At 30.1% G+C, this 12,608-nt stretch overlaps 1 long non-coding RNA gene across 1 annotated transcript; it reads left to right on the top strand.

Moving 5' to 3' along the window:
• The first annotated feature begins 5,734 nt into the window (after positions 1-5,734).
• On the top strand, positions 5,735-10,076 carry LOC135194535 (uncharacterized). Its single transcript, XR_010309809.1, has 4 exons — positions 5,735-5,906; positions 7,366-7,426; positions 8,338-8,396; positions 9,963-10,076. It is a non-coding gene; the product is annotated as an uncharacterized LOC135194535 (long non-coding RNA).
• The last annotated feature ends 2,532 nt before the right edge of the window (positions 10,077-12,608 follow it).

Raw genomic sequence — 12,608 nt, 5'->3', positions numbered from 1 at the left:
ATGTATTATATATTTATTCTGATACAAATATATTGAACACAATTTATATGCTGATAAAATTAAGTAACATTAAGATGATTTAAGCCCATTCCACAATGCACAATTATATCTTTCAATGAACAAGATAAAATAAAAAAATAATTTAAGCATGTGGAAATCAGTAGGGGTATAACCTTCTTGGTTAAAATCTATATGTTATTAAGGCAATCCTGGCTCATTATAAGTAATGTTTGTCAATTGTTTTCGTAAATACACTAAGGTTCCTAAAACTACTCAGTCAGCCTTGAGCAGTTTCAGAGCTGTCATTTAAAAATACAATAAGTAAATGTGATGGCCTGTCCTTTTTGGTCATCTGTCAAATTATTTCGTTTTTCTAAAGATGTAAATGAACATGGTACACAATACTTAAACAACCTTACTTAAAAACATTGTTTAGCAGGTAACTATCATCCCAAAATGTAACTATTCAAATGATGCTGTTAAGTTTTTCGAGTCATATAAAAATATTTTCTTTTTTGTTATATTTAGTTTTGTAATATACTCTGTTTTTTTTTTATAATGTATAACCAATATATTTTTTTTAATTTAATATATTAAATTGTGTATATAACAATTAATTTCTTCTATAAATATAGTTTTCTTTTCAATCGTTTTCATTCTCAGTAAAAAAACTTGAGTCAACTTTTAATATGTATAATTTGTTTTTTTTTTATCATTTTTATATTTAACAGTTTAAGGCAGCATTTTTTTTATTATTTGTTAATATACTACACTAAGACAGTCAATAACATTTAAAAAATCAAATATTCATTATAAGACATCTATGTGCCATGAATATCAGTTCTTTTTATAAGTTCCCTGAATACTTGAACCTATCGAAAGTAAGCATTAAGTATAAATTTAAGAAAAAGAAAACAGTTGCTTAAATTTGTTTAAAAGCAAATACAGTTAAAACCGTTTATGACGACATCGTTTAGAACAATATATCGGTTATATTGACCAAAATAAAAGTCCCGGCTGAATGCTATATAAGTGTCTTATCAAAAATATTGCTTTATATGACATTGCTTACTACGAAATACCATATTAAACAACCACATTTGGCTAATGTTTTTGGAGAATTATATCTGTAGAACAACCAGCTGAGCCGTATTGTAAACAATTACTACTGTAGCAGATGAGTGCATTGATGTAGATAGGTCTATTGCAATTTGTGCACCGGCTACGGAAGATGATATTGTACGAGAAGTTCAAGAAGAAAATGACGAACTGATGAACAATTTACAGTGACAACTTTGAATGATGGTCTCAATGCTGTTAGTGTATTACGCAAGATTGTTATTTTTAATAAACAGTTTCACATGCAGGGAAATTATAACGATCCGCTGATTAAACTCCAAAGTGAATTACAAAATGTGTATACAAGATATTAGTGTTCCAAACAAACTAAAATTACAGATTTTATGCATACAGGAAAATGACATTGTTCCTTCTTAATATGCATAAGTTTTGATTGAAATAAACGAAATATAACTTAATTTCATACATTAATATATTTTGCCTATTAATACCTATGACCTACACATTCAATAATAACACTTCATAAAAAAATAAGCATCACCGGTTGTTATGACTCGGTTTTTACGACTAAATATGAGTAGTCCCTTCAATGTCGTTATAGCAGATTTTGACTGTATATATCATTGGCACTTTAAAAAGTTTCTATTATAGCACCAGCTACGTACAGTAGAAGAAAAGTAAGATATATTGGATAACTTCAACGAAGGTTGCCATTTTATAAAACTAAATCTTTTTTTTTACTTTTTTTTTATTCTTTTCCTTTGAACTTGTCCACATTTGTGATCGACCAATTGATAATGTCTTTTAAATGTTTTACAACACTCCGAACAGCTATATTTCCTTATATTTAAATGTCGTTCTCTGATATGAGATTTTAAACTTTTTTTTATCATTTCTTTTTTACAATAATCACAAATAGCTTTCGAATATTGGTCTATGAACTGAGCTCTGTATAGAGACTTTTTCGTTTTAACCTCTTTTTTGATTTCCGGCATTTCTTCGACTTTCGTACACTTTTTTATAATAATAACATTATTGTTAATTTTTGTCATTTCAACACAAGCGTCTGTACTTATGACTTTCTCTATCCATCGTTCGTTTAGAAGTTTATTAAAATGAGACGGTTCATCATTGAATTCTATATTAAAATGATATTTTCTGATATGGTTATCCAAAATTCTCTTTTCGCAAAAAGCTACCCCACAAGCTCGGCAAGTGAAACGTACGAAGTTGGGATTGATCGCGTCGTCGTGTACATTTTTTAAATGAGCGATTAAATTATACTTATTCACAAAACCTCGATCACAATAATCACAAACGTATTTCTTTTGGTTTTTCTCGCCAGCGTGACTCCTTAAATGGCGCTTGTAAGTATCGTTACGAAAATATTCTTTAGAGCAATATTTGCATTTAAATCTAGGTTTCACGGCATCGTGTTTGAATAGATGAGATTTAAATTTATACGTGCTACCAATCACAGTTTTGTTACAATGTTTACAAAAGTTTCGTTTCTTATTTGGCGAATTTTCACTCTTTTTCGTCATTTTACTTTAAACACTATTAATATTGTATAATATTTGTAAAGATAACTTGTAAAAAACACATATGACACTAAAATTGTTTTTAAGTATAAAATAACAAGAACACATGCAAAATAATAACCGAAAAACGAATATACATAAAGTAACGTAAGTTATTGACACAACGAAACAAAATAATAATGTTGATGTCGAATGAATAGGTTCTCTTGGTCTTGTCAAAACATTTTTTCACTCTGGTAATAAAAAGTGTATTATTTAGTTCGTAACTTAAATCTTAATTAAAAAAAATCGATTACTAATTACGAATCTTCTTTTTAAATGATCAAACCTGATTAGATTTGCTTTGAACACGAAAAAGAAATAAAAAACGGCAACAAATTAATTCCAGCCTTTTAATTTCCATATTTCAAGAACAATTTATGGGAAATAAAATATTTATATGACCTAAATTAAATTAAAGTGTAAAATAAAACAACAATAAACTACATAATCAATATTTTACACATGACTGCAACTATTGTTATTCTGACATTTATAAGTAATAAAAATAATAACATCACATTTTTGATTTAATTGTTTGAATATTAACAAAATATTTTACTTCAGTCAAGTAACTATGTCTTCTTTATACTTTTCACTAGATGATGAAAATTATCCGGTTGTAAATATTATTATTTTCGTTGATATACATTAGAATAATCAATAATAAGTGAAATAACAGTAGCTCATTAAAATAACATTGTAAAATAAGGATTCCATTTTCCACTTATAAAAAAACTAAATCTTTTTAAACTTAATCTAGTAAAAAAAGGAGTTATATCTGTAAACTTTTTTTATTAATCATATACACACCAATACAAATATATATACAACCGATAATTTTTTTTTCAAAATTAAAATTGTGATTGACGTCCTATAAATTTAAGTCTACAATAATTCTTTTGCAATATTTTAAAATAATTCGTCTGTACTCAGATTATAAAACTAAAGGCAAAAGAGTGATTGTAACATTATAGTGAAGCAACAAAGACAAATTAAATTTTTTATCTTCCCGGTAATTTGAAATCACGCGTCTTTTTGTTAGTACGTCAAAATAGCTGTCACTTTAATTACTTTTAATAATTAATTTTTGTTTCGTCATTTGTTTTATAATCCGAACGTCTGTAATACGTCCAGATTAAAAAAATATGTTTTTCGAACAATTTGTATTCGGTAAAATTTGCATGTCATTGTTCTCTGAATTGAAATCAATCACTTATTGTACGAATACGTCTTTAAATTTCGAATAGAGGACTCTCATTATAATATATACATATACATAAATATTATTATCGTGTGTTTGTTATTTTATATTTATTTATTTATGGAGTAGCCTCAGCTATTATGAAATTGACGTAATCTTGATATCGTTGAGTCCACTCTATCAAGTTTAATTGAATATGCATAGAAACAATACCTCTTCTCCTTTCGTTGAAATTATAAAAAAAAAAAAACAGAAAAGATTATCAAAATTTAGACTATTGTATTTTGTAAAGCTTTTTATTTATTTTTTTTGCTTTGACGGATAAATACGTATACAAAAATATTTTGATATTATCAATGTTCAATTCACAGATGGAAGATGTTTTTTACTATATTACAAAGATATATAATTCCATTGTTATCATTCTATTCAAATAAGAAACATATTTGGTTTTATTAACTGATTCGAGTTATTGGCGATCAATCCATTTCGGACCTGCTCGATCCTTTGGCTTTGCGAAGAGACGATGGATCACTCTGCATATTCTACCGCGTTTTTCGAGGAATGTTATAGAGGAGTTTGGATGAATCCCCGCTGCTGAATTTCACATTGGGACATCCCGTCATTATTCGAAGTTTCATCCGCACCACCTAGATGTCCGTAAACGCAACATCGAGACTTCTAAGGTATATTCTGCTTCCCACCCACACGTTGAAACTAATGTTCACTGGCGGTTTTTCCGAACCGATACAACTTGGGAACCTTGAAGAACAGAGCCTTTACATTCCTTAAATATCTGCAAGCGCCACGGCCGGTGTTGCAGATATCCATGGACGGTGGTAGCCATTTCCATCAGGTGACTCTCCTGCTCGTTTGCAACCATAATATAATATATATTAAATTAAAATGAATTTTAAAACCTTAATTCCCAATATTTAGTCTGTCCCTTATTGTCGGGGTCCACTAGGGAGATACCTATACTTCCTAATGGATCAGACCCTGTGTAGGTAGGTTTAATAAAAAAAAAAATGACCCTTTTTGTATGTAGTACGCTCCAAAAACCTTCTCCTCGAAGGGAGAGGAGGCCTTAACCCAGCAGTGGGGAATTTACAGGCTGCTTATGTAAATGTATTGCCCCATTTTCTATGACTGTCGATTTACCAGGAATTCGTGGCGATTTGTTATGAATAACTGTAGTATGTTCCGAGTCATCTCTTCCTCGTCCCATCACCTGTGTACGGGTAAATTTTACATCTGACTAGCTGAACCTGCGGCTTTACTCGTGCGAAATTTATAAAAGATAAACTTCCAACCCCGTTATACCTCCCTTCTGTGGAGTTTCGTAAAATCCATTCTTAGCAGATGTCCACGCCTTATAAGGAACCTATCTGACGAATTTAAAGTTTGTAGGTTTTATAGTTTCTGAGATTTCGTTATTAATCAGTGAGTGGTATTTCGCTTTATATATTATATATATTTACTTCCACACGGTTAATTCTAACAGCAAACCGTATGACATAACTAGTGTTACAATAATAACCGACATTTAAATTAACATAAAACAAAAATTAAATTATGTTACACTTAAGATAATTCACGAAAAGTTTTAACGGTCCAGGGCCGGATTTAGGGAGGCCATTCAGGGTTAACCCGGGGCCTCTAAAATACTTGGCAACATTATGCCGACGAATTAAGGATTTCAATTGAATACATGTGTAATTATAATAAAATATAAATAATAAATCTGCATAATTGTTTGTTTAAAGTATTTAATTAGTTCCGCAATAAGCTTAATTAACCCGCATTATTTGGATGATAATAATTTCGTTTCAGGCTTTCAGATCTCCGAATTCGGCCCTGAATACACCGCGTATTGTCTCCGAAAACATTAAATATGATATTGACGTGTAATGATCAAGTGTCACGTTACTCAAACGCGTATATATATAAGTGTAGAATTCATCGTTATATCTCATAACAAGGAAAAGTATCAAAGAAGTTTATTCATCATGAAATACGAAATTGTTTTTGTCGCTGTTCTGGTAAGTTTTTTATTTGGACTTATGGTTTTGGATCATTGACAGATTTGATTTTTTTTTTTTTTTTAATTTAAAACGTACTTTGAAGTTATGTTAGCGGGAGATTAATTTTTTTATATTTTTTTTTGCTATTTCAACTGTTCGTTAATTGATCTGCTGTGCAACTTGCCTAATTTCAAAACTAGGTGATTTAAAAACACTTTTATCTATAAAATAAAAACTAATGTTTAGGCCCTTATAATTAATAATAAATAATAAACTATAAACTGATATAGGTATACATTAAATAAAAACATGTCGCTCGCGGCTTTGCTCGTTTCGTTAAATATTAGGAATAATAAAGTATTCCTTGACTTTTCTTGAGTATCAAACTAGCTTCATACCAAATATCGTAAAACGCGGCTCAGTTGTTTGGCCGTGAAAGAGCAACCGACAGACAGACTACCTACTAACTAGGTATATTTTTTTATGGCATACGTTGGCGGACAGTCATATAGGTCACCTGAGGGTAAGTGGTCACCACCGCCCATAGACAATGGCGCTGTAATAAATACCATTCTTCACGTCACCAATGCGCCACCAACCTGGGGACTCAGATGTTATGTCCCTTATGCCTGTAGTTACGCTGGCTCACTCAGCTATAAGACCGGGACATAATAATACTGAGTACTGTTGTTTAGCGGTAGAATATTAGATGAGTGGGTGGTACACACCCAGACGGGCGTGCACAAAGCCCTACCACCAAGTATTAGTTGGTATAGAATATAGATGATTTGATTATTTTATCAGAATTGTTACTGTAGGCATAAATCTTGATTGTGTGGAATGGAGGCAAAAATTCAAGCAGCATTTTCCCGTTTAATCGCAATTCCGATTCTCTGAGAGAATATGAGAGTACTGTCACCAGTGGAGGCAATAATAGGGGGTGGTATATATTTTAAAAATACATCTATAACTCAAAGCTTGTTGCTTGAACCGTTGGTTCGTTTCGGTATTTTCCAATGCTGTTGCCGTCTTTAACATCGTTGGCATGTCGTGAGAAGGGGCTCCGGGTCGGAATAATGTCAGAATTAATGCATGATTCGAAGTTCCTTCAACCCTTTTTTAACTTCCGTAAATATATTATTTCCTACCTAACCACAATTGTGTTTATAATTGGTTATTTTCAATTTCACAATCTTTAAGTTGTTAGTAATTGTAAAAATTCTATATTGAATAAAGGAATTTGATTTGAATTGCGATATTTTTTTTCCATCATCATATTGAAATCAAAGAAGTTATCTTCAATAATTTGGTTATTAATTAATTTCAAAACCTTATTGGCCTATTGGATTGAACTGTCTAATGGATACATTAATATATCTTGCATGTGCATCCCACAATAGGGTACGTTCTCCTTGCCGGGGAATCTGTATCAGTCCATCGAGTACCGTCAGCATAACTAATTATTATTGTTTTTCAGGCTATTTTCGCGATGTTTCTTGCGGAAAACTGCGTGGCAGCTAACGAAATATTCAAACCCAGTAAGTGTATTTTCTTGTCATATTTAGAACTCAAATGTTTCCTCAACTCAAAGGTTTCCTGGTCTTTTTACATTGGCATAGCCCGGTAGGGATATGGGTGTGCGTACGGATCCCAGTAAGCGCGTTTATGAGACAAGTCATCCCTGCCAATTCAGACTAGCATCAGAGCCACCTGATGATAAATGGACAGTACTGCCCATATATATTAACATTGTAAGAAACATCAACCATCTCATACGTCCACGCATTGATATATTAAGGTTTTTTTTAATAAATTGTCATTTGACGCTCGTGTTCTGCGGTGAGTTTCGAGTTTCTCCTTAGAGAATACCTTTAAAGTTTGACTGTGTCGTTGGTCAAATGACCGCAGATCCTAAGGTTTTTAAAAACCAGCTCGCTCCGATAGAAATCAATTGAGTTTTTCTATCGAAAAATTATCTGCAACAGCCTGGAGTCTGGAAATTCGAACTGTGTTAACTCCCGTGCATCGGAACGCACGTAAAATCGTTGGTCCTACGCCTGAACTCTTTCCAGTCGGATTTGCCGTACCATCGGATTATGAGACGGCTTCGAGAGTTCACCTGCTTGGCGCACACACGCGTGCACTATGATATGTCCTTCGTTCGTCGTGGACAAAATCGGTCAGGAAGACATCATCACAGTTTCAAAATGCTGTACCTCGCTTGTACTTTAAAGCCAGCCATAATTGATTTCAAGGATATTACTTCGCTTCTCACGTCAAGCGTGTGAAACTGTAAATCACAGCTTCTTGTATAGTAAGATTTTAACCTAAAACTTTTTTTGTAACGCGTTATAGTGCTGGTAAACATTACCAAAAAAAAGTATCCATATTAATTCGTATATATTGTCATTTTTGTGTGTAATTAAGTAATTGTGTTTATTTTTTTCAGTAAGAGATATTATGAACGAGACCATCGAAACACCTATGTCTAAGATCAAGGACACTATGGTAATTTAATTTTATTATTATTCTTAAAATTTACTATGATTTTACGGATCGGGATTCAAGGATCGGTCTCGTAGTCGCCACTAGAGAAGGGCTTCCACTCTTTTATTGCTTCAAGGCCTCCAGACCCTTTAAACTAGCCCTGTATGTTATGATACATGTCCTTATAATTTATTGGACGATTTCAGTGCTCTAAGAACTAACTTCGTGTTTTGTACCAACCAACCACGGTTGATACGCAATTATTTTAATGCGTGTAACTTATATTTTATATTCGTGATAGGTTATTTCGCTAGTATCGCTTTGAGCAAGGCTGTCTTGATAGATACCTACTATTAATCAGATATTCATCCACCAAACAGCAATACTAATAATTGTTGATTCCGGTTTGAAAGGTAAGTGAGCCAGTGTAACTACAGGCACATAACATCTTCTTGTAAGACTCAATAAGAATGTAATAATTTTATATTCAATATTATATGAATTATTATTATCTGTATATCACAGACGAGTATCTGTCACTTGTCTATTAAACATTATATTTTTAATCTGTTAATATTGACAGATACTCGTAATGGCGGGAAAATTGATTCTTGAATATATATTATTTTTAGTTGCGTATCGAGTAAAACATTATTTAAATTCTTATCAAATTATATAAGAAAACCTAATAAATACTGATTTATTTTTGAGTTAAGACTAAGTTTTTATATTAGTTCATTAGTATAATACGTATTTGCATAATACTTGTCTTAAAATCAGACGTCAGAAAATATGTGTTCAGAACTCCTTTGCTAATGTTATTTCTTTCAAGTACTGTCATTTGCTATTTACTGTGACAACGTTCTATTCTATTCTGACGCGTGAAATAAGATTATTTTAATAGATTTTCACTGGGTATATTTTATTTGATATAAATCAAGAACATCTTAAGATTGTATAGATTGTTGTTATAACTGATATAGATGTTACTTTTTTTTATCAATATGTGCTGGCGTTCTTCATGCTTTACTTTGGGCGCAGATTAGTGCTGCAAATCGATAGTTCACTATCGATAGACTATCGATAGTTAAGGTGTTAGAGATAGTATCGATAGTTTCGATAGCTCCCCATGAGCAATACTATCGATAGTATTACTTTTAACCTAAACTATCGATAATCCAAAACTATCGATACTATCGATAGTATCAATAGTATCGCTGCTACCAATAGTATTGCTTACAGAGAGCTAGCGATACTATCGATAGTATTGCTGTAGTCAATAGTATTGCTCACGGAGAGCTATTGATACTATCGAAAGAATTGATCAAAACGATACTATCGATATCCTGAATAGTTTTCTAGGTCAACTATCGATAAGCAAATTATCGATAGTTCTGCAACGCTGGTGCAGATATGACACAGGAAAATGTTACCAACATAAAACATTTTCTCCACATACGCAATCATAATTATTAAGAATATAATTAATAGTTCTTTTTTTAAATTTTGTTGACAATATCAAATATTCGGAAATTTTTCGGCAATTTTTTTTAATAGATCATAATTATTTTTTAAATATTTTTACAGTTCGGCAAATGGTGAAGTTACTCGACTACAGATTTCAGCAGTACATCGCTACAAACATAATGGAAACTAGATTTTAATATTTTCAATATCCATGGAACTTAAATATGTAATAATTAAAATGAATAAAATTTAAAACTTTTATTACTTATTTTTTAATGAAAAAAAATTAGTCCCAAAATTAGACTGCTAGTGTTAATAGAAATGTATATTATATTGAAAAAAAAAAAATACTTTGCTTATACAAATCAAAATATGGAGTCCGATAAACATCGTGACTGCATGGAATGGTACACAGAATGCTGTCACCATTTCCGATCCTCTGGGCGATAAATAAACCAACCCTCCTCTCACTAAGTCAAAGTTGAAATCTTAATTCAATAAAGAAGCATTTCCGTTATTGACTATCAAAAACCTACAAGTGGTTCAAAAAATAAACACTTCGGATATGAGAAGAACCGCCGGAAGAAACTCGGGGTTTTATCAAAGGTTCCATACCTCAAAAGACAAAAAGGAACTCTTAGGAAGATCACTTAGTTGTCCGTCTGACCGTCAAGCACCTTTTTCGAAGGAACGTGTAGAGGTATCAAATTTAAATTCACATCAAATACTCTAATGTACAGTCTCCAAGGGGAGCTGTATAAAAAACTAATTTATAAGTCAACGCTATTATAAGTCATGATTATCACTAATTGTACGGAATCCTGAATGCACAAGTCCGACTCGCACTTGACCAGCTTATTTTTTATTTTCAATCTCAAGTTTAACAATTACATCAATAACAAAATTATTGTTTTTAATTTGATTTATCCTAGGACCAAGGGTGAAAGATAAACATAACATAACATAACATAACATAACATAACATAACATAACATAACATAACATAACATAACATAACATAACATAACATAACATAACATAACATAACATAACATAACATAACATAACATAACATAACATAACATAACATAACATAACATAACATAACATAACATAACATAACATAACATAACATAACATAACATAACATAACATAACATAACATAACATAACATAACATAACATAACATAACATAACATAACATAACATAACATAACATAACATAACATAACATAACATAACATAACATAACATAACATAACATAACATAACATAACATAACATAACATAACATAACATAACATAACATAACATAACATAACATAACATAACATAACATAACATAACATAACATAACATAACATAACATAACATAACATAACATAACATAACATAACATAACATAACATAACATAACATAACATAACATAACATAACATAACATAACATAACATAACATAACATAACATAACATAACATAACATAACATAACATAACATAACATAACATAACATAACATAACATAACATAACATAACATAACATAACATAACATAACATAACATAACATAACATAACATAACATAACATAACATAACATAACATAACATAACATAACATAACATAACATAACATAACATAACATAACATAACATAACATAACATAACATAACATAACATAACATAACATAACATAACATAACATAACATAACATAACATAACATAACATAACATAACATAACATAACATAACATAACATAACATAACATAACATAACATAACATAACATAACATAACATAACATAACATAACATAACATAACATAACATAACATAACATAACATAACATAACATAACATAACATAACATAACATAACATAACATAACATAACATAACATAACATAACATAACATAACATAACATAACATAACATAACATAACATAACATAACATAACATAACATAACATAACATAACATAACATAACATAACATAACATAACATAACATAACATAACATAACATAACATAACATAACATAACATAACATAACATAACATAACATAACATAACATAACATAACATAACATAACATAACATAACATAACATAACATAACATAACATAACATAACATAACATAACATAACATAACATAACATAACATAACATAACATAACATAACATAACATAACATAACATAACATAACATAACATAACATAACATAACATAACATAACATAACATAACATAACATAACATAACATAACATAACATAACATAACATAACATAACATAACATAACATAACATAACATAACATAACATAACATAACATAACATAACATAACATAACATAACATAACATAACATAACATAACATAACATAACATAACATAACATAACATAACATAACATAACATAACATAACATAACATAACATAACATAACATAACATAACAACATAACATAACATAACATAACATAATATAACATTATAATTTTATTTCATTACTTAGTTTTTCACTTTCAATAAAATAATCTCCCTTGTATATTTTCTATTGAAAGGTTAGGGCAGTTTATTCCTCTAATATTTATTGATGGGTATACATATTGTTACTGAACTATATACGATATATTAAAACGTTTACCTTACGAGGCATGACGATTTTAAATTACTAGCGATCCGTCCCGGCTTCGCACGTGTGCAGTTTATTAATAACAAAATATATATGAATATAATTTATAACCCTATAGCTAAAAAATTAA

The sequence above is a fragment of the Vanessa tameamea genome, chromosome 31 (genome assembly GCF_037043105.1).
Source record: "Vanessa tameamea isolate UH-Manoa-2023 chromosome 31, ilVanTame1 primary haplotype, whole genome shotgun sequence".
NCBI classification, from domain to species: domain Eukaryota; kingdom Metazoa; phylum Arthropoda; class Insecta; order Lepidoptera; family Nymphalidae; genus Vanessa; species Vanessa tameamea.
Note: the sequence above shows the minus strand (reverse complement) of the source record. Positions and strands in the feature narration are given on the sequence as shown.